The sequence below is a fragment of the Sebastes umbrosus genome, chromosome 2 (genome assembly GCF_015220745.1).
Source record: "Sebastes umbrosus isolate fSebUmb1 chromosome 2, fSebUmb1.pri, whole genome shotgun sequence".
Lineage (NCBI taxonomy): Eukaryota > Metazoa > Chordata > Actinopteri > Perciformes > Sebastidae > Sebastes > Sebastes umbrosus.
The window spans coordinates 28,290,135-28,313,504 of NC_051270.1; the positions used below are offsets into that span (position 1 = coordinate 28,290,135).

Below are 23,370 nucleotides of genomic sequence, written 5' to 3' on the forward strand. Positions count from 1 at the left end.
TCTGGATGGATGTAGCCAACTTTCGAAAAAAGTCAAGATAAGATTGGAAATAACATGCTGTATATTATATATTTATTTATTATTTTTGGAAAATGTCATTTCATAAGACAAAATGGTCAGGAGCCAAGCCTACTTTCCTGCACTTTATAAATGAATTCAAACAGTATAGCACCAACATACCCAATATTAAAAACAAAAAATCCATTAAGACCTAAATTAAATTAAATGATTATAATATAACATTTACACAAACTCTGGCATTACCAACTGTTTATGTATTTTTACCTCTGTTATTGAGTATGAGTTCAATAAAGAAAGCATTATAAAAAAATGTTAAAAGGCCTTTTTCACAGAAGACATTTTGACTTGTCACAGCATGAAAACACAAGGTGCAAATTAGAAAGACACTCGGAGAGTGCAGACCTCCGCCAAGGTGCCTGACTTTAAAAACAGATCACAGATCACGGCTCACAGCTGGCGGCACCGTGAGGTGGTCGGCTTATTATTACCACGGTGTGTTTCCGTGTAACGTATCGGCGGATGCCTCTCTCATTCAGCAGCCTTGTTATGTCTGTATAACGTTACACTACGTTGTCTCTCATACCGCCATCTACCGCTTTTTTCTTTCTCAGCGCGGACAGCCAGCAGCTCCCACACACACACATATCTCTCTGCTCTCAGAAGGAAAGAGGCTGGGTCACGCGTCATCAGTTACACTGCGCATGTGTTATACCCAGAGGTCTAAATGTTGTGGCTGATCGTAATTCTTAAAATTCCTGAATCCGGATCATGATCCAGATCAGTTCCATTTAGCTGCTTTGATTTCAGGTTCCTGGTTTTGTGCATGCTGGCTCACAGTCACTTTCACTGGGACACTTGAGTACAACAGAGCCATCGTTAGCGTTATTAGTAACACCTGTGCTTTTCCTACTTCGACAAGTCAAAATGTCTGCTGTGAGAAAGGCCGATAGTGCAAGAGCACTGGATGTGGATAGAGAGTCCACCTTGATGACCAGAAAGTTGTCATGAAGTCACAGCAATGTGATGAGGGATGAGGGCGCTCAACAGAGAGAGGCTGCAAAGACTCAGCGTGACCTAAGGACAAAAGTGTGTCCTGCATAATGAAACCATTTCTCTTTCTAGCTGCTTTGTTTGTTTTCATATCTTAATTACTAAATCCCAAAAATAATAGAAAGAGAAATCCATCCGTTATTCTCCCCTGAAGCCGATGGCAACCACATCCACAACAGTGACTATAATCTAAACCACATATTGGTTGTTAATTCCTCTCTTTTGAAGATTGAGCATTCATGCTTTCTTTCAAAATACTCGTGCATCACAGAGATTAGCTAAATAGTGACGTGTTCTCTTTCCACGTGAGACGGTGTCAGGTCTGTGACATTTAGCCTGAACCCAATCAGTGGAGGAATCTCTGATGTTGAAAGAAGTTATATAACATTATATAATCCCATAAAGTTAAGTGGTTCAATGTCATGAGAGGAGGGAAAAACCTTCTGTACAGACGGGTAGGAGTCTTCTCGAAGTTTACATTTCACTAACTGGCACATACACTATGTGCTTGGCTTGCACTCTTGTCAGCCACATATGGAGCATTAGCTCATATAGACCAGCCAGATTCCACTCAAGAAAGACATACTGCTATTGCAATGAGACACTAGAGGACAAATCAGGTCGAGATGAGCAGTACAGCTACAATATAATACAATATAACCTGCACCACAGGATTTATAGAATATTTTGTATTGTACATTATAGTATTTGTGAAATACTTGTGGAGAGGAGTGTGGATCTATTGTGGCAGGACACTTTGGTAAGTAGTTAGACAGCCTGCTTTTATCTACAGCATCAACAAAACACTGAACATCAGGGGCAGTTTTTTTACTAACAGCAGCACTTATGGTTAAAAATTAAAAAGGACCGTGACCGACACGGGGCAGTGGACAATGTGCCCGGGGGATCATTGGGCCTCATGAAAGAACCACTCGTACCAACAGGTTCGTTCTTAAGTGGCTTGTATGAGTGATTTAGGAGAACTTGTCACATTCACAAATTTTCTCAGATTTAGAATTTTCTCTAGGTACGAACACAATTTACGAGTGGTCCAGACCTGTCGTAGGAGATGGACTGTATATTTCATTACTTTGAAGTAGGGCTGTCAATCGGTTCAAATATATAATCGCGATCACTTTTTTAATTTTTTTATACAAATGTATGTATATATTTATTATTGGAAATCAATTAACACAAAACAATGACAAATATTGTCCAGAAAACCTCACAGGTACTGCCTTTAGCATAAAACAATATGCTCAAATCATAACATGACAAACTCAAGCACAACAGGCAACAACAGCTGTCAGTGTGTCAGTGTGCTGACTTGACTATGACTTGCCCCAAACTGCATGTGATTATCATGAAGTGGGCATGTCTGTAAAGGGGAGACTCGTGGGTACCCATAGAACCCATTTACATTCAGATATCGTCAGGTCAGAGGTCAAGGGACCCCCTTGAAAATGGCCATGACAGTTTGGCCAAAATTTTGCATAAGTTTGGAGCGTTATTTAGCCTGTAGGGCTCACCTAATTACCATGAAATTTGCGGACCTGTACAATGAATTGTTACCGGTTTTCAGTTCCCCATCAGAAACAAAACCTGTATGGCTGCCTCACGGCAAGGTAAACCAGGGAAAATATTCTAAATATAGCGTACACTTAAACTGATATTGATTTTTTTCGGTGAGCCTTTCCTTTAGGTGGATAAAATATGTTTTGCTGCCGACCTCGTCCACAGCAGTACATTGCTTTGCTTCTGTTTGGTAACTCCTGTCAGTTTCTCCAAACTGCCGACTGTCATTTACTGTAGGTAATACACGGACTATGGATAAGTACCTCAAACAACCCCACTTCACTTCATCCCTTTAAGAGATCTGTGTTGACCTGCATTAGCCATTAGCAGAAAAGGGAGGATTAAGAGCTTTACTATTTCATCCTGTAGTAGTAAAACTTGGAAACCAAAACATGACTGGAAGCATGTGCATGATGAGCATTCCTTCTGTACACAAATTTATGCTTCATAAAATCTCTTCCACACTGCAAAACAAAAAACACAGCATGATATGACATTTGAAGCCAGGCCGGGGTTCCTTTGATAAAAGATTTATAACACTAAATAAGTAAATAAATTAGATATTTACACAGGTCAAACCTGCAGTTTCTCAGACTGATGCTTATCATTATTAAAGAAGGCAGGTGAGGGACTGTACTTGCTCAATGATATCTATCTGAACTGTCCAATATTTGGCCTTGGATTGTTCATTATTGGCTAAAAGTTTGGTTTTGAACAAAGGTGACTGTAAATTAAGTTCTCCTATCAAAGATGCTTTCTTGCTTACAAAACGTTCCTCAGATCACAGAGCAGAGTGTGCCCACTTAACTCACCCACCACTCAAACAGTAAATTATAGGCTTTTTAAACAGGAACATGAGAACGTTGCAAATGGGCACCTTGTCACACTCAGGTTTCACTGTTTTGTCGCTGTTAAGAGGTTCAACAGTGATTCTGCTGTGATGTTGGTTTCCTTCCCAGCGGCCTGCTGTGCTGGCAGTCTTATTGATCTGTTGAGCTCAGCAGAGAGCACAGTGATCGGTGTTAACAGCCGAACACTCACTGTCATCAATGTCATCCTCCACATCCTGTGTGGAACGAGCCCAGAGGCAGGGGTCCTGTCTGTACTGACGATATTTTAAACGAAACACAACACGCAAACTCTTCATATTAGTTCCTCTCTCAGCACCACAGACCAGCTGTCTGTTGTGAATGTTTGACACCGGGACACTGCCAAACATCTTGGAGTCCCTTGGATATCTGCTCGAAGATAAATATTACACAATCTCCAAATGCTGGCCATGGACCTGCTTGATTCTCTCTACCGGAGGGCATGAAGGACTTCGTTATACCACAGTATTATTGGATTATGCTGGTGTGGAAAGAGTGAGGAAACACTGACATCATCAAATCAAAGGTTGTTAACATCAAATTTGCATCTGGACAAGTTTTGTAAGCTTGCATTTAAACTAAAAGAACTTCTGAACCTTGAGGATGATGATGTGCACCACATGGAACAAGTGCATGGTAAACAGTGTAGATGACTTGAAAACCATCTTTCTAAATATACAGAGGATAGAATAAGCAGTATTGCGCAGACTCACTCCCACAATAACAACGGAAAATATTTCACAGCAGTTGAGTACACCTTGTTGCTATTTTTGCGAAGATTCAAAACTTTACACAATGAGGCTGGAAAACTTACTTTCCATCTCATGGCTGATTTCCCTCTTTGAGAACAATATTACATACATGTATACTGAAAATCACATGATCTATAGAGTGAAGGTAGGACTTCAATATTTGTTCCAGTGGAACATTATTTAGAACATTTTATGAGATAGTTTAGATCAACCAATTTCAGTGATTATGATAAATATCAAAATATGTCAGAAACTTAAAGAACCAGAAATGGAATTTAATATTAATAGGTATTTCTTTAGTGTATAATCACCTGAAACTAAGATTTGTTGTGTTTTCGTTACCTTAGGATGAGCAGTTTATATCTACATACATACGGAGTGGGTCCTCTTCACAGAGCCGGCCGCCATGTTTCTACAGTAGCCCAGAACGGAAAAACACTTTTCACTTCAATCAGCCGCCGGGAAACAAGACACTGGACACCTCTGTTGGGTCTTAAGGAGCTGCCGCCTTTATTTCTTCACTTGATATCCTGAAAGCTAGGAGTGGGCAACTCCGGTTCAGAAAAGTGAAGCCAATGCTGAAGTGCCTTAAACTTGCATTCTTTCTAACAGCCAGCAGGGGGCGACTCCTCTGGTTGCAAAAAGAAGTCTGATTGTATAGAAGTCTATGAGAAAATGACCCGACTTCTCACTTGATTTATTACTGCAGTAAACATTGTAAACATGAGTTTATGGTCTCAATCACAAGTTTCAAGTCTTCTTCATACAGCATGACGTTCATTTAGTAAATTATGGTCCCATTTAGAGTCAAATAGACCATAAAGCAGGATATGATTTAGGGCGTGGCTACCTTGTGATTGACAGGTCGCTACCACAGCGTTGTACCGTCTGGGAGTTGTCTGTGTTTTAGTTTTACAACTTTAACCCTTTCACAGTGTGCCTTCAGTTCATGAAAGTTAGTTGTAACATTTTGGTCGCCTAAAATTGTCTTATTCAGTGTTCGGTTGTACTTGGCTCCACCCTCTCGTGTCACTTCTGGTTGCAAAAAACAAGATGGCGACGGCCAAAATGCTGAATTTTGAGGCTTCAAAACGGTAGTCCACAAACCAGTGGGTGATGTCATGGTGACTACGTCCACTTATATACAATACTACTGTTATACACTCTATGGTTCGCTCACACGTATTCGCCACTGATCTCTCTCTCTTCCCACATACAGTACTCCCACACTCTACGCACTGACTGCTATTCTCCAAATGACCTACGCTACTCTTACAACAACTGGCTCTAGAGAGGGCCATTTGCGTTTTCGCATCGGCCATCATAGTTCTCCTACACGCTTGGCACACGGGAGGTTTAAATTGGTTGCAATCTGCAACCTCACCACTATATCTCACTAAATCCTACACACAGCTCCTTTAAAGTGACAAATGTTTAAGATATGGCTCAATTACTATCATCTTACTGCCTTCAAACAAGGGACAAGTAGACCAAGTAGACCAAGAAGACCAAGAAGTGAGGAAAAAAAGAGATCGAACTTGTGAGAGAGAAAAACAGAAACAGTGGATAAACATTTGTTGCTAAGACTGAAACCCTCAGGAGCGAATGAGAAGAGTCCACTGCTGTCACTGCTCATGTCCGGTGCCCAGAAAGGCAGGAAACGTGGCTTACAACACCTCCAACAGTGGAGTGAGACCTGATGAAGCACTGACAGCTTCAGTTCAGTCCAATCAAGGATTTTTCCATACAAACTCTTCCCCTTTCTGACTGTAGAACTCCTATCAATACAGCTAATTGCTAATAGTCACAAACATTCATCCTATTATAAACATGTTATGTTATGTGTCTTATGTTAGCTAGTAAGGAAAGACGGTATGTGTCTTTCTGCCCAGGCAGGTCAGTGAAGTCCACCATCCAGATGTTTTCACTGCCCTCTCAGTTAGCAGAGACAGACAGCAGTCTTCTTTGTGTTATGGATGTATGACTGGAAACCGCTCCACCTAAATATAGCTGTGCAGAGAGCAGCTTTCACCGTGGCCTGAATTTCAATCAGGGACCCTGCAAGGAGAGGTAGCACTTCATGTTTGAACTTGAATGTTCAACCGTGGGCAAATTAGTTGAATTATTCCAAAAAACTGTTTAAAGAGGAAGTTGCTTTTGAAATTCAAGTATTTGCTGTGGCAGGAAAATTGGGGGAGATAAGATCGGCTGTCAAAACGCCACAAATCAGCCTCTTGAAGAGAAAATGTGGTCACTTTTTACCCTTTAATTTTGAAAGAGACAATCAAAAGAAGAGGTGCATTTAACCCTGGAATGAATCTGTGTTGTTTGCAGACTTGTAAACTTGACCGGGACGAGAACAAAAGGAATGTCTGCTTCCAGTACTCTCAGAAACATAAGTGTACTGGACTGTCCAATAAATCTTGTACCACTTAAGCAATGTAGACGGACAAAAACTGGGATGCCAGTATATAAGTTCAGGCTTCAAACAGTATCCAGTGAACTATGACGTTCAACTATAAAGTGATCCTTACTAAAACTACGCAAGCTCTGTGGTCCAAATTCAATTTATAGGTTGGCCTCAAAGCCCCCTTATCTTGAACATACAAGCAAACTTTTAAACACCCTTTTATGAGACGTCTATGACGACTATGCTTTAGGTGTTTACAGTTTCACAAGGCTCTAATAAATGTAGAGGGCTTCCCAGGCCACATTATACAACAGAGCAAACAGAGAGAAGATGGTCTTTATGTTCCAGTGATACCACAATACTTCTGCTTGGAAGAGAGAAGACCCAACAAGTTTACTATCAGTAGTAGTGTAGTGCTATGATCTATGTTGATGTGACGACCCAACAGGATAATACAGGTCATTTTAGATGAGGGTTTACATTATAGTTAATGGAACACCCGGTGTGTTCATGTGTGGCGGTACCGAACGCTGAAGGCCGTGTCAAAATCTTGATATTTAACGCCCTGGGAATGAGAACGGGCTGTCATAACTATGTTTTCATTAGTGTCTAATCACCTGAAACTAAGAATCGTTGTGGTTTTGTTATCTTAGAAAGAGCCGTTTATATCTACATAGGGAGCGGGTCCTCTTCACGGAGTCCACCAAGCAAGAGCCTTTCACATTTTTACCTGAAGGCCACCGTAGTTCTCTGACACGCCTGTGAAACTGCGGTAACGTGAGCCGAGTGTAAAACCGTGGTACCGCCAGCCGCACTCTGACTTCCGTTGCTACTAAAGTAGTGTTATTATGGTAAGGATGGCCTCTGAGCGAGGCAAACGGCGTAAAGGTTTTGCACTTCGCTGCAGTTAGTTGGTTGCAGTCTGCAACCACACCACTAGATGCCACCAAATCTTACGCACTGTACCTTTAATAAAATCTTACAGATGATGAAATCAAATTTGAGTTTTTCGTTTGAAGCTGCATTTATCAGAGCAACTTAAATGTTATGTCATCAAAAGCAAACATCAACAAACACCGCCATAAACAACCACATATGGAAACAATTACATTCAAGGCAGAAGGAAATTATTGAGTCTGACCTCATTGCGTTGTAAACTGCATACACAAAAGGTGAAAACTGCTTAAACTGACTTAATTGTGTTAGGCTAATTTGTGAGTCACTACTATTGCATCCTCCTATAAATGTCTTTATAGGCCGTGAATTGTGTTTTATGATACTGATATCCCTGACAGAAGCACAGAGCTCACAGAAAACAGCGCTCAGCAGAGTAGCCTTTGAGCTCTAAACTAATAACTGTTCAGCACAGTTGAGCACAAACTGGCCACTGCTGCTGTGTTGACCTGCATGGTTTGTTTGGCCAAGAAAAATCTGGGCTAAAGAGTTCAGAGCCAGAGGGGTGACATGGGGACGCAGGAGCAGCTGTGTTTGCTCGGACAAGACAGAGACATGTGTTGAGTTTCTTCACTGTATACTTTCCAAGAACTCCACTATGCTGAATTTTAGTGTGAATGAGTTGAACACACACGGAGAGAAAAGCTCAGGAGTTGTGTGGTGCAGTTTAACAAGCGGAGACTTTTAGGGATTTTAGCTACCATGAGACAGAGGAGCCCTGAGAGCACCTGCTTACTAAGAGTAACTCAAGTGGGACCAAACCTCAACACAACCCCTCACAGTTTGGGGTTTTTTCCACTGCAGAGAAGCGGACTGTGAAAAACACTGTTTTTGGACAATAAGTGGGGCAGTTAAGGAAGGCACAAATCATCTTTTCTTCACATGATGTGCATGTGCACTTTGGTGTTTTAAGTCTTCCAGTATGCGCACAAGTTTCCCCCCAAATCAACACATCATGTAAATTTATATCATGGTTTCAGAGGGGCTTCCAGTCTGGTCACTGGCAATGGATTTCTTGAATGTCAGATAAGACAGAGTGAGTATTAAAATGTTGCGGCCGGGGCTCATCGGGAATACAGCTGGAGAACAGACGTGGAGTCGAACAAGCAGGATTATAAAGTCGATAGAGAGATAAACAAGACGTGAATGTCTTCCTAGTAGTCGTCCTCTAAGGGAATATTTAAGGTTGCTCAAGTCTAGCAAAGTGTGGATAAGTGATTACACACATAAAACGTGTAAACAGTTGTGTAACAATTAAATTAAAGTCAGATGATTTCCAATTTGGCCATGTCAAAGTTTCTTTAAACTTTTCCCTGCCTCAGGAAATAACATGGCCTATAGTGCCTTTGGATCTGGCTCACCTCTGATAACTCCGTCCTCAGCGTATACAGCCTGATTAGACGACTCGCCTCCTTTCAACACTTAGCGATGCCAGCGGTAGATGGTTACCCATGATTCTTGGACACTTAACAAGAAAAATAGAAGAAAAGCAAGAATTTATCAGCTACAGGCCACTTCTCCTTAATCCTATCTGGCACTTTTTTCTTTAACTTGGAGCTACATTTGGCCCAAATCTGTAAACATGTGTCTAACCTTTTGCTAGAAAGTAAGTTTTCTAATCATATAAATACAAAAATAGAGTCATATTTCATATCCAAGGGACACCTTGGATGATTAGACTACTTCAGTGAGGAGGGTAAGTTTGTAAGATTTAACAATTTGGTAAAGATTGAGTTGCAAAGGAGGGAAACACTTTCTGTACATCATCCGTCATCCCACACAGAACTTGACTTGAACTCGTCTCTAGTGTGGAACAAAATTTTCCACCAAGCCGAATATTAATTGTCAATCAGCCGTTTTTCCACGTGGGCCTCGACGCTCGTACAGTACCATCCAGGAGCTTAGTCTGTCAGAATGAGTCATCTCCCAGGTCTCATCTTCAAACAGCTTTTATAGTCATGTTTATGTGGTGAAACCATTTCAGTTTTATGACTACTGTATTTGGGTTGGATATGTTATTACTTTATAATTCTATTTTGAATTCATGTCAGCCTTTTTACTCCGTTTCTGATCCTGCTGTCACATTTTTATTGTTTCAACTGGTTGTAAACGTCTCTGAGGTGGCAGTGGCTCCAGCAGAAGTATCTGTAATAGTAATATTAGTAGTAGTAGTATTATAGAAACAGCAGAAGGGGTAGTAGTGGTCGTTTGTACAGTACAGACGAGAACAGCTCACAAACATCCAGTATCACTTAATTCATTCTTGGCAGAAAAATAAAAACAAATTTCGCGAGAAATAAAGCAGCATGTTATCTGGACGGAGCAAAGTCACACTAAATTGTTTACCGCCTTCATTGCCATGTTATATAATCACTCATTAATTCAAAAGGGGAGGATGACATGTAATACTGTGATAGAGCACATCCAAGACAGCGTAATCCACAACAGTACCGGAGCTGCCAGAGTAAAATAAAAGTTATGTTCTTTTTCCTGGGAAGGACTTACAGCTGCAGAGCAATGGAAAGACAAATGCAGGAAGACGATGACAGACGTTGAAAAACAGAGACATGGTGGGATGACATGAGCAGAAAAATGTGTTCATCATATGTGCATCACACTAGCGTACGTAGCAACTACTGTCTGCCTTTTCAATAACCGTATTTTACAGTTTTAAAGATTTATTTCCACTACGTTTAGTGTCAGATACAAATTTCAAACTCCAGCGGTATCACTGTTAAGCTGAGACTCTTGCGGATCCAATGAGTCCAACTGTAATCATGTGTGATGATTTTATTCTCCACAGTAGCCATTTCGTTGTATTGAGACCATTTTTTAAAACTTGACCTCGCTGTATAAAATGACCTCTGGTGACCTCTAGGATAATCACAGCCTCATGAAACTTTACAGCCACAAACTAAAGACCTAGAGCATTCAGAGGATGGATGGCTTTCCTAGCTAGATTGACAATACGGGGGTTTCTGAGCAGTTTCCAGAACAGAAGTGCTCACCATCCAATCACCGTAAAATGCAATTCTTGCAAAAATCTCAAAATGTCAAAAGTTTTTGAAACCAAATCACAGCAGAGCTTTTTCTGTGGTGTTCCTCAAGGTCTTGGTGTCTTAATGTGGTATTTTGAAGGGACTATTGATCATTTTTATCAATTTTTATCGAGTGGTAAAAGATGGTTAAATTTAGCACCAAATCTGTGTCACAAAAATTGCTGCAACAACTTATGAGACATAATAGAGCATGGGAATGGCCATCATATACTTCCATTATAATGTTCTAAACCCTTATACACTTTTACAATTAATTTTAATTAATTAATGAATTCATGTTTATTTCTGATTTATGACTAGAATAACTTGACAAACAGTGCATCTCAAATTAATCTTCAGGTTACCAGCTTTCAGATGATGTTCACCACTTCTATGTGACATCTACTGTTGATCTGCTAGCTCCCCCTAAAGACCCCCTGTACCCTCCTAAAAAAGACGAAACCGGGTCTATTGTGAGTCTCAGAGGGTTAAGAGACTGACTTGCGTCTCATCATATCCATGAGGTGTCAAGAAATTAAAGCACAAATGTTGCTTAGGAAAAGATACATTGATTGTCATTACTTCAACAAAGTGACACTACAGAAGACTTGAATGTAACCTACTGGAAAGGTTTTGTTTGTGTTGTCAAACTCTCAGCTAGCTGAAGGTGTTGGGCAGGAATGCGCTGGACTTTACTTACTTGATATGAGCACAGCAGGAGAAGCAGTCAGCAGCTTCCATTTATGCAGAGCCATTTATCTCTTTGGTTGCCTCCATCTGTGTGTGGTTTTTGCTCTGCAAAGACAGATCGAACTCATTAACAATAAACAAAAACACCTCAACAGATATTGTGCAATAATAAGGTAAATCAAGGCATGAAAGAAGTAGACACTCACAGGATGCACATATCATATCAGAGGTCAGAACAAACAGAGCAAAGGGAGGAAGGCAGCATATATAGGCTCTCATTAAGAGGAAGTGATTGCACCTGAGGAGGGGCGGTTCCTTTCTAGACAGGAGCGCTTGTTTTATCCTCCCTGCATCAGGTGTGGTTATGTGATCTCTTTCTGGGTACTTTCAACAGAAGGGCTGCCTAAAGGTCTTTTCAGACCAAATGCAAATAATTTGTGCAGATAAATCACACAATAATTTAAAAAATCAAAACCATCTATCTCTATGAGCCAATCCACACAGAATCCGAAACTTTCTTATTTGCAATGCAGTGCGTTTTTTTCCGCAGCTGTTTCGATTTCTGCAAATTTCGGATGCCGATAAAAACAAACCAACCAATAAAAAAAGGACTTTTGCTCACACGATCAATAGATTTTTATCGGAGGTCAATGTCATAATTCTGTTTATGACATCACACAACAATTTGGATATTGATCTTGCAAAATAGTGTCCTTCTATTGAGGTTTTCCAATGAAGCTTTGAATGTCTATCGTCATATTTTATGATGCCATCACCCAAAACAAATGGGGGAACATTTTATTTTGTGTTATTGTGGTTATGTAAATAAAGAAAGATGTCATAATTTCCAAAATTCACAACATGTTTTTATCTCACGAAATATCCTGCTTCAATCCATATTTGTTGGCGTTTAGCCTTTCAAAAACAACCTTTGAAAACAATGGATCGGCACCCTCTGAGAACTGAACAGGTTCATGACCTCCCAGATTCATTTCTACCTACGTATTTTTCCTGAGCTTCCTTTTGTCTTGGGTCATTTCAAACAGTTATTTGTCACCTCTCCTGTAGTTGAGTACTCATGTCACTCCATCCTGTTGTTGGGAAGGTCCTTCCTGTCACTCACAATATTTTATTAATTAATTTAATTAAAGAGAGACTTCAGCTTGGTCTTCTTGGTCCTGTGTCAGCACCATAGACCTGGTTAATTTCCTCTTTGTGTTTTTTGTGTGCTCTGAGACTATATATTTGGAGGGGCTTTTGAAACAGGTTTCTTTTATTCCCCTGCTTCTCCAGCTGGACCCTGAGGCGTAAAGTGTTTGTTAAGAGCAGAGACAGAAGCTTTTGGCCTCTGTGATCTCAACAGTAAAGAACCAGCCTTCAGATACTCTCACCATGTGTTGTGTTTGGTTTCTTTATTATGTTTTCTCAGCAACATCTACACACATTTCTCACACATCCACCAACCTACACCACTGACATAGTTAATCTCTTTTTGCTGTTAAATTTAGTGCATTTTAAGCACATATTTTGTTTCTCTCCCTTTATTTGCCATGGCCTGAAAGACGGTCACTCTAACTACTGTCTCCTGTATGCTCTGGTTTCGAGGGATATGCTCAACAAGTTCAAGTTTGTTTATCTGGATTATTAGTCTTTTCCAAGTCCTGGGAAGGGCATGTTTGAACAGGTATGGCAGGTCCTAATATACTACTGTATATGTCAGGCACTGGTGACCAACAGATGGCTCTCAGATTGTTTCTGGGCTTTGCTAATTTCTATCTCTGCTATTTCAGCTCTGTCACAGCTCATCTCAACCCCTCGACTCTTTTTCATTTCTGAACTGACCCATTGCTGCCTTGCTGTATATGGTAGATGCCCCGAAGCAGTACTTTCTCAACATCCTCTGGAACCAGGAGCTTCACCTACATAAAGACTAAAAACTTAATTCTCAGAGGAATGCATAAGCCACATGAGGGTGTGTATGAAGATTGACGTATACCCTGAAAATGATTCCCGTTTCAGAAACTGTTGCCGCTGTTTGTTATTTGTCTAAGTTAACTTGTTTTCTCCTTGACTGAATCAATCAATCACAAAGACAGACATGGTGGCGGGACATTTGCTGAGGGACACGATACTCTGGATGGACCCCTCCACTGTGACAGCAGTATTTTATCAGTCAGACGCAACTAATGAGTTCCAGCGTCTTGGCTGAAGCATCCACTGGTCTCCTTGAAGTTGATGTGCGTCAGCAGGCCTCTTCACGCTCGTGTCAGCAGTCTGATCTCCTGTCACCGCTTGCTACTCACTGAGAAGAGACAATGCCACAACGAGTGAGTAAGTCGGTTAGCTCAGACGTCAAAGTCCAACCACCACTCCCAAAAACATAATTTATGGTTCTCAGAGAGACAGAAACAAGAATTTTTTTCTTCATTCTCCCCCCTCAGACTGGTCGTCTGGACCAGATTTCAAATATAACTGCACTTGTAAATACAGCCCTCCACCCACTGTCATAATTAGTGACTATAAATTACAGAATGGAAAAAAAACAACACTTCTGGTTTATGTTTTATACCATGATAACATACTGGATAACAAGAAACAGTGCATGCCAAATGAAGTCCAGATACAGCTAGAGAAACAACATTCCTTTAGAGTGAAAGCTGTTCATACAAAATCATGCATGATTACACAGACAAAAGCAAACGCGACATACATTCATCAAATCCGTCTGGACCTTATGTGTAAACGCAAGTCGCTATCAGCCATAAATAGGAAAACTGACAGTTGAATTATTCGACAATGGCCCACATACTGATACGCTTTGGAGTCACAGTTTGTGTAAAATAGATCAAATGTGGTATTTGTTAAATAAATTGTCAATAAAAAATGAGAGTAGTTCCTTTGCAGTGCCAACCACCAGTCAGCTGTTCAAACCCCCAGGGAAAAGGCCACCAACAAGCCTAGAAAACCTGTCTCCCAGTCAACAACGTGGCCTTTTCTGTCTGGGAACCAAACCTTTCCCAGAGCCCCAACGGTACCGCTGCGCAAAAGGCAACTTGCAAGGGATTTTCAAAGTCTGGTAAAATAAACTCACGACCCCAAGCTGGGACTTGGGCAGGGAGGCCCAGGCTGACATTTGTCTTGGCATAAGCAGCCAGTGCCAACGTTAGTGCAGATAGCCTGCTGACATCAGTAACATGGGAAAAGTGGCCTCAGGGCATTCATTGAGATGCTGAGTGCTTTTGGCTCTATGAGAACCCATATTAATGACATAGAACTGGCAATGAACCGTATTTGCAGTGATGCAGCTGCAGAGGATCTGTGTAAAGTGGAAGCCCTTTTCATCGCTCTCATAACTGACTGATTCCAGGAGCAAATGTTGCAGCTACTTATGCACAGTTTTACTACATTTAACTACGTCCTACAAATATATAATATATTATATATATTATATATATTATATATATATATATATGTGCTGACTGACGTAAGCATTTTGGTTGTTGTTACAAGTATTTTTAAGTACTGCTCTGAAAGAAAGAAAAAGAGACAAATAGAAATGGAAGAAAAGAAAAACTAGAATTACAGCCTTGCGGTTGTATGCCTCCGCCAACCAGTCAAGTTGCATTTTGCATCCATGTCCAAAATGTCATCACTTTTATCCTGTTAGACATTTGTGTGAAATTGTCATAATTGGCATATGAATTCTTGACTTATGGCGAAAAACATGTTTTTGAGGCAACAGGGACCTTTGACCAAAAAAATCTAATCAGTTCATCCTTGAGTCCAAGTGGATGTTTGGGCCATATTTGAAGAAATTCCCTCAGGAGATATCGCGTTCACAAGAATGAACTGGCTCAGACAGACAACCCGAAAACATAATGCCTCTGTCCACGGCTGTCACCGGCGCGGAGGCATAAAGAAAAACATGTTTCTTGCAATGTTTGTTACATTTTCTCTGGATGACATCTGGATGATATCTTAATCTTTTCTAAATCCTGAGAAGAGCATGTTAAATAGGTGTGGCAACCTCTACACGTGTGTGTCAGGTACGGTATCAGGAGTTTTGTCACGATGGTGAGAGAGTGTTTACAACCCTCTTCAAATAATGGGCTTTGCTATTCTATCTATTCATTGTCATTTTTTTTATAGTCTTAGCTCTGTCTCAGCTCCTCTCAACACTATTTGGTGTCAAAAATTGACTGTCATCATCTCTGTGTGTTTGATAATAAGCAAACAAAACAGCTGTCCCCCACTTATTTGGCAGCTGTATGTCGCCGGTATTGTGAGCATCATTTTCTAATTAAATTCTGCAGAAAACAGATCCACAGAGTCCAGTATTCTGACCATCTGAGTCCAACCAGTTCACTCACCGCACCCCAGTTTGAGCCATATCTGGAGTGGAAACTTGGTCTGAATTTATGACCAGATTTCATATAATAACATGGACCTCCATGTGCCAACTGCAAGAAAGAAAGAGCAAATTTTCATTAGATCATTGTACTGTATTCACTGTCTGTTATATAACCTGTCCAACCTGTGCGAGTGTGACGGATGCATTACATCTGTGCTGTACGCTCTATTGATAATTAATGGCCACTGCATTAAGTTGAGGTTAGCATTTACAGGTAGGGAATTCATGTTTCTTTCAAATTTGGAAAGGTCAAATGAAATCTGTGGTTAGTTCTCCATACCTGGTGGAGACGGAGCAACTGTAGCTCTTCATTTTCAAAGTGTTTTTGTCCTCCATTCTTGAAAAGAGCCTGACAGAGACAAGGGAAGGCTACAGTGGCGATTTATGACCTCTTCCGAGATCCAACACATATTGTACTCTGCAGTATGTGACACGGGGCAGAGTGGGAGGCGCTGGGGTTATATAACGTGAAGGAAAACAAAACTACGCTGACAACATACTGTAACAACACCTGGGAACAATCACGTTTAAAGATGTCACCATATTAAAAACAAAAATTCTTCATTATACGCTGCTTTCCAAAACATGTCCTACGATTCTCTTTCCTTAAATTACTTTTCTTTTAGGAACATTTTTGTCCTAAATGATAATTTTTTTATATTCACAGGGAATAACGTCATGGCAACCTGGCATTGTAATCTTTAATACTGGTTTCAATTAGTTTTGCTTAAAGAATATAAGCCGATTTCTACTGTTCTACTGCTGTAAATAGCAGCCTTAAAGATTATTATCATTTTGTAAATGCCAGGACATTCACCTCACACTGCATTTTTTGCATTTGCTTGATATTAAAGGGATAGTTTGGGTATCATAGTGGGTGTATTACTTACAGTAGATGACGGTTGGTGTGCCCCCAGTTTGGAGAAACAGACAGGAGTACCAGCACCAGAGCAAAGCAATGTACTGCTGTGTACAATGTAACAGGGTCAGCAGCAAAACATATTTCAGCCACCTGAAAGAAAGGCCCACCTAAAAAAATCAATATAATTTTAAGTGCACGCTATATTTAGAATATTTTCAGACAGGGAACTGAACTGAAAGCGAAACCTATATTGTCAACTGAGCCAGCTGGTTTTGGAGAGAGCATAGATAAGTTTAATTTTCAGTTCAGTTCCCCGTCAGAAAGGAGAAGGAAATGACTGTCTGGTGGCAAGATAAAGCGGTGAAAATATTCTAAATATAGCGTACAGTTAAACGTATATTTCTCTTTTTAGGTGGGCCTTTCTTTCAGGTGGCTAATGTAGGTTTTGTTGCCGGCCCCTTCCACAGCATTGTATTGCTTTGCTCTGGTGTCGGTACTCCTGTCTGTTTCTCAATACTGGGGGAAGGCCGATCATCATCTACCGCAAGTACTACACCTACTATGGATAAGTACCTCATACAACCCCACTTCAAAACACCCGAACTATCCCTTTAAGAAGATCAGCACTGCCATTTGTCTGACATAAACACCTCAACAGTAACTGCTGAGGATATAATCTAAATCTATGTCCAGAGCATCAGCAGTTACTCTTAAATTTCTATCTCAAAATAATTGCTTTCATGTCACATTCAGATTATGCTCCACTGTTGTTGCATCGTGTCTCACATCTATATTCGCTGAGGGTAAATGTTTATGCATTGTTTTGATCATAGCTGTCAGGACATCAGACTGATTGGACAAACTAAGAGCCCATAGAAGGCAGGGTCAGTTTCATCCAAACGCTCAGAGCCTCTCAGAGAAAGAAAACTTCAACAAACTCTGCAGAAAGCGTCTTATTGCTTCTTCTTCTTCTTCTGTGGTTCACTGGTTGTGTACTACGCAAACCCTCTGAGGATAGAGCTATTTAAACAGACAATAACACTGGCCCTCAAGCCTTGTTTACTTCAGCTTAACTTTCCACTCAGAACCAAGTGGTGACAAACTCTTCTGCTCCTCATTGGATTCATATGTTCACCATGAAGCAGGGCAATAACCGGCAGAGGTGGTACAAAAGAAGCAGCCGACCGTAATCAGCATGTGATTATGTGTCGGCTCCAGTGTGTGATGCTGGAAAACAAAACTTTGAGGATGCTCTTTGTTATAACGTCCATAACGAGGGTCTCTATATTTAGACTGCTTTACTCTCAGCAGGTTTATGAAACAGTTTTTCCTGCACCCATCATTAGCCAAGTATTGGACTAATGGGAATCCTTATGTGGAGGAGGAATGAGACCTCATCATTTAGGACTCTGTCATTGACAAAGACAACGGTGGAAAAAAAATCTTCCAGGGCTTTTTCTGTCCTTAGGAAATATTGAGAGATATTTAAAGGCTTCCGTTTTGTCGTGACAGTAACATGCATAAATAAATATGGACAGGCAGTTTTATGCATTTAAATGACTTTATTTCAATATACACAAGTCCACCACCTTGATCTAGACTGAAATATCTCAACAACTATTGGTTGCCATGAAATTCATGGTCGTTCATAGTCGCCAGAGGATGACATTTTTAGTTTGTAGTGAAATGTCTAAATATTGGATTGGATTTGGTACAGTTATCCACTGATCCCAGAGGCTGATTGATCCTTGGATTTTTCATCTTGCATAACCTATAGTGAAATATCTCAACATCCATTGGTACCAAATTTTGTACAGACTTCATGGTTTCTAGATAACAAATCTTTACAACTTTTTCTCTCACCACAACGAGGTTGACATTTATGTTTTTTAGTGAAATGTCTAGACAACTATTGGATGGATTGCTATGACATGGACCATCCCCCTTGGTGCCCCCATGTTTGAAAGAAACGCTGCAAAAGTGGCCTCTTGGATGCCCCTATGGTAGATAAAACATGATAAAGTACCCTCTGGGTGCGCTTCCAGTAAAAGATGATAAAGTGCCCTCAAAAAAGTGGGCTTAAAATGGAGAAAAAATGATGCAGTGCCACATAGGCTGCCCTACATGCTAGAAAACTTTCTGCACACTGGTGCCCCACCGCAATGTCACGCGACCCTGAATAGGATAAGCGGTTACAGATAATGGATGGATGGATGAAGCTTCAGCTTATTAAACCTGCATCACTCTTCGTAACAAACGCAGGATTCTAAAACTGAAGATTAAAGTTGAACTCCTAATCTTAACCTGAAACAGTTCATGCACAGTGTCAAAGGAAAAACTGAACAATCCCTCCGATCAATATTGGGCCGAGCCTCAGTAATCTAATTAGGAAAACTTGCAGTAAACGCTATGTGCACCCAAAGACTCTTCGATGAGGACCTTCTGTTGGAAGGGAGTCACAGCTGAAGCGAGACAGTACTTATCTCTTACTGACAGAAACACTTAAAGATGACTTTTTCTTAATCATCATCCATATGAATACATTCATCCTTGAATAAGGACAAAAATATGTCTTGAAACCAACATGGATTATGGTTTACGCCACGAAACGCTGACTGTTGAGGGACGCGTATAGCTTGCACACACTCTTGTGTTTGATCATTGGGCTGTGAATCTTTGGAACACTCTTCCCAGAATGGGAGTGCGTCACGGGGGAGAAAGAAAAACTTATCGTTTCAGACTAATACGTGGAGCCAACTATAGATTTACTGGGCAGCGAGGCTTTGTGTAACTGCTCCAGTCCACATTGGTTGACTACACACCATCACTACAGATTCCTCATCATCTCTCTGACAAACAGTCTTTGTTCGCTCGCTTGGGGTCGCCTCCCTGTGAGCCAGAATTCACGTCAAGTTCGGAGGGACCGCAGCCAGGGATTCACTGTGGTGGCTCTCATCTCGAGACAAAACACAGAAAACCAAACCAAAGAAAACAGCGATGGGGATACATTACTTAGGAAAGCGTCATCGCAGGAATTTCCCTGAGTGGTTAGGTGCAGGATGTTGTCACTTATAATTCTGTGTTTTATGGCTTTGCAAAAAGTAAAACATTCAGCAGGCTATTACCTGACAGACAAAGGAGTTTTTTTATTACCATATACAGTTTGTAGGGTTCTGTATGAACTGATTCTCTTCACTTTGTGCATTCCTAATATTGTATTAAATGTACAAGTGTATGAGTTATGACAGACAGAGGAAACAAGAGATATATGAACAAGAGTCTACAGCACGCTAGCAGCTCTGTGAGGCTGTACTAAACAGCAGTGCTAAATGCTAATATTTGACATTTAGAAGGTATATTATGCGTTCCAGTACCCATAGCCTACTACCATACTATTTAGTATGCCAGAAAAAGATTTAGTGTGTCCCAATGCATAGCATGTCCAATGCAGTATGCCAAAAATACCAGGATGTCGTACTATATCCTGTTGCATTTTGCAGTATGCAAGTCAGCATGCTTTTCTGGCTATTCTAACCCACAATCCTCTGCACAGAGGTTCAAAGTTCAAGGCACATTTTATGAAGAAGTAGTATGTCCCAATTGTATGCATTCATCATGCAATAGTACGTACTTTGTAATGGCAGCTGCAGTTTGTATTACTGTGAATGTAAAAAGGAAAAGTGATGGGAATGTCGTTAGTTTTGAAGACAATGCAATCTCCCTAGAAAGGTAAAGCAAAGGTGAAGCAAGACTGAAAAATGAGCCGACATATATCATCACTGAAGGAGAGAATTCAACACTAGATCACTTTCATGACTCACTTGAAGATTCATTTCTGTCTGAATGTCAACAAAATCAACTACTGCACAATTATAGAGACAAAATATAGAGCAATTTAATTCTCAAACTCAGTTTGGAAAGTCTTTTTAGATAAATCAAGTTCCACTGGTTGTGGCATCTTGTTCCTTTCATTCTGTAGGCTATATCTTTGGTTTACCTCCTCACAGACAATATACAGGTGTATAATTTACTGCAGATCACTCACATCCGCCTTGTATTCAGTTTGGTCATCACAATGTGACAGAAACAGAGACCAAGCTAAGCATGCCTGAAATGCTCCCATGACTGGAGGTAACTATTTAAAGCTGAAGTAGGCGATATTTGAGCAAATATGATGACACTAGTGCATGAGACAGGTAATCTGAAAAAAATCATGTGCCTCTGTGTCTTCCGGCGCTCCTAATGGCCTCTACAAGATTTCACAGACCGGAGGAAAACAACCAATCAGAGCTGACCTGGGATCTGCCGTCCCGCTGCCGTTTATGAGAGCTGGCTGTCAATCACTCGCAAACTCTGATCAAACGGTCAAACTAGGCAGCGCTGATCAAATATGAATCAATATTCTGTTACTGTAATGCCTATTTCTCACCTCAAATGTTTTCAGAAACATCTTGTAGTGTACTGTTCAGCTATAAAATGAGAAAGTTTGTGACCCGGCAGCCATGTTGAGATCAAGTTGAGGAAATACCAAGTACCGCCCACCAGCCGGAGCACAGCCAATAGGAATGCTCTCTCTCTGAAATGACCTGTGATTGGCCAAAGTCTTCCATCACGGGCTAGCCTGAAAACAGAGCCATGAGGAGATGCAGAAGTCTAGTCATCTCTCAGAGCACTTGAATTGCAATATGCTGAAAGGTTATTAAGGAATTTTTGCCCAATAATATCAAAAAATGGTTGCCTACTGAAGCTGTAACAGTGAAAAATGCACTATAACCTTTAGATCACAAAGAAATATTGAGTAAAATGATGTTAGTAGACATTTTAATCAATTCCAAATACACTTCAAATGTTCCTTTTAGATAAATGGCTTTGGTAAAGCATCTATCATCCTTTTGTAAATCTTACCACATTCTTATGATGAACAAGCAGGCCAGATGAAGTCCTGTCATAACAACATCAGCCACATCTCTGCTTCGCCTGTTTTGGAAGATGGTGCACAAGCTGGCCAACATGTGCTGCACTATAAGGCCTCTCTGACCAGAAAAATATCACAATCATATCATTTCTGCAACTTATTTCTGTCCAGTGATCAAGATCCTGCAATAAGCTCTTGTGCTCTCTTCCAAAACCTCATTAATAAATTTCCCAATATTTAATTGGGAATACAAAAATAGAAATTGCATATGCCCATTAATGCCTATTTCTCACCTCAAATGTTTTCAGAATCATCTTGTAGTGCACAGTTTAGCTGTAAAATGAGAACGTTTGTGACCCGGCAGCCATGTTGAGACCTCTCGGGGACTACCAAGCACCGCTCACATGACCGGAGCACAGCCAATAGGAACGCTCTCTCTCTGAAGTGGCCTGTGATGGTCAAAGTAGATTTTTTAAAGCCTGAAAACAGAGCCATGGGGAGGTGCAGGAGTCTAGTTTACTCTCAGAACACTTGAATTACAATATGCTAAAAGGTTATGATGGAATTTTTGCCCAATGATGCTAAAAATATACTGCCTACTGCCACTTTAAGTAGAGAATTCAAAGCTAGATTACATTTCTTGTCAATTCATGGCTCAAACATGACGTGAATTAAAGGTTCCTTTAAAGGTGCAGTGTGTAAGATCTGGCGGCATCTAGTGGTGAGGTTGCAGCAACCAACTGAAACTTCTCCCATGTTTCAAGCATGCAGGAGAACTACCGTGGCCGATATGAAAACATGAATGGCTCTATCTAGAGCCAGTGTTTGGTTTGTCCATTCTGGTTTACTGTAGAAACATCAACACGTTTTCATCCCAACTTGCCACATACTGACGCTTTGTCAGACCCCTCTGTGTCACTTTTTGGTTACAGTAAGCACGTGTTTACTGTTGTGAATTATACAAAAACACTTGCTTAGGGTTGGGACACAAAACCACTTAGTTAGGTTTTAGAAAAAAACATCATGGTTGGGCTTAAAGTGACTACGCTTTTACAGTGAAAATGTTACTAGACATTGTGAACACGGGACACGAACGAACAGCTGAAAAGTGTAACATAACGCACAGGACACAAACAACGGTCTCCTGGATGAAAGCCTTGTAGGACTCATCCTCCTCCCCTCCCACCCGCCTGGAGTGTGTCTCTTTCTCTCTTTAAACTACGTCACCACAGCACTTTACCTGAGCGTTTATTGTTGACGCAGATGGGTTTACATTGTAGTTAATGGAAAGCCCGGCGTCTCATACCAACGCTAAAGGGTGCCTTGTGCGACAGAATCGAACGCCGACGGCCGTGACAAAGCGTCGGTATTTGACGCCCTGGGAATAAGAACGGGCTGGAAACATGGCGGCCGGATCCGTGAAGAAGACCCGCTCTGTATGTAGATATAAATAATAATAATGAAATATATATATATATAAAATATACAAAGATATAGTGAAACACTGAAACACTTACTTTCTAATTTATGTGGTGCCCTGCAGCTCAGCAATTTATGCAAGGGTAAGTCAAAGATGTCCCAATGCACTCTGACCTAATAATAATAATAATAATAATAATAATAATAATAATAATAATAACAAATGAAAAAGCTGCAGAAATGCTTGAAAACCACTGCTCGCTTAACCTCTGCCAGGCACAGTGCTTTAGCATCCTTCCCTTTGAACTCTTTACACGTGGCAGCTGGTCGATGAAGCCGTCGTGTTGCACTCTTTATCATACAACAGAGATGGTGAAGGGGCATTTTCTTCTCTAAAATCCATG

At 40.7% G+C, this 23,370-nt stretch overlaps 1 long non-coding RNA gene across 1 annotated transcript; it reads right to left on the reverse strand.

The window, feature by feature from the left end:
• Positions 1–13,530: 13,530 nt before the first annotated feature.
• Positions 13,531–21,901, reverse strand: LOC119480362. The gene is made up of 2 exons (XR_005204899.1): positions 21,841–21,901; positions 13,531–13,661 (listed from the first exon to the last, which is right to left on the reverse strand). It is a non-coding gene; the product is annotated as an uncharacterized LOC119480362 (long non-coding RNA).
• Between the last annotated feature and the right edge of the window lie 1,469 nt (positions 21,902–23,370).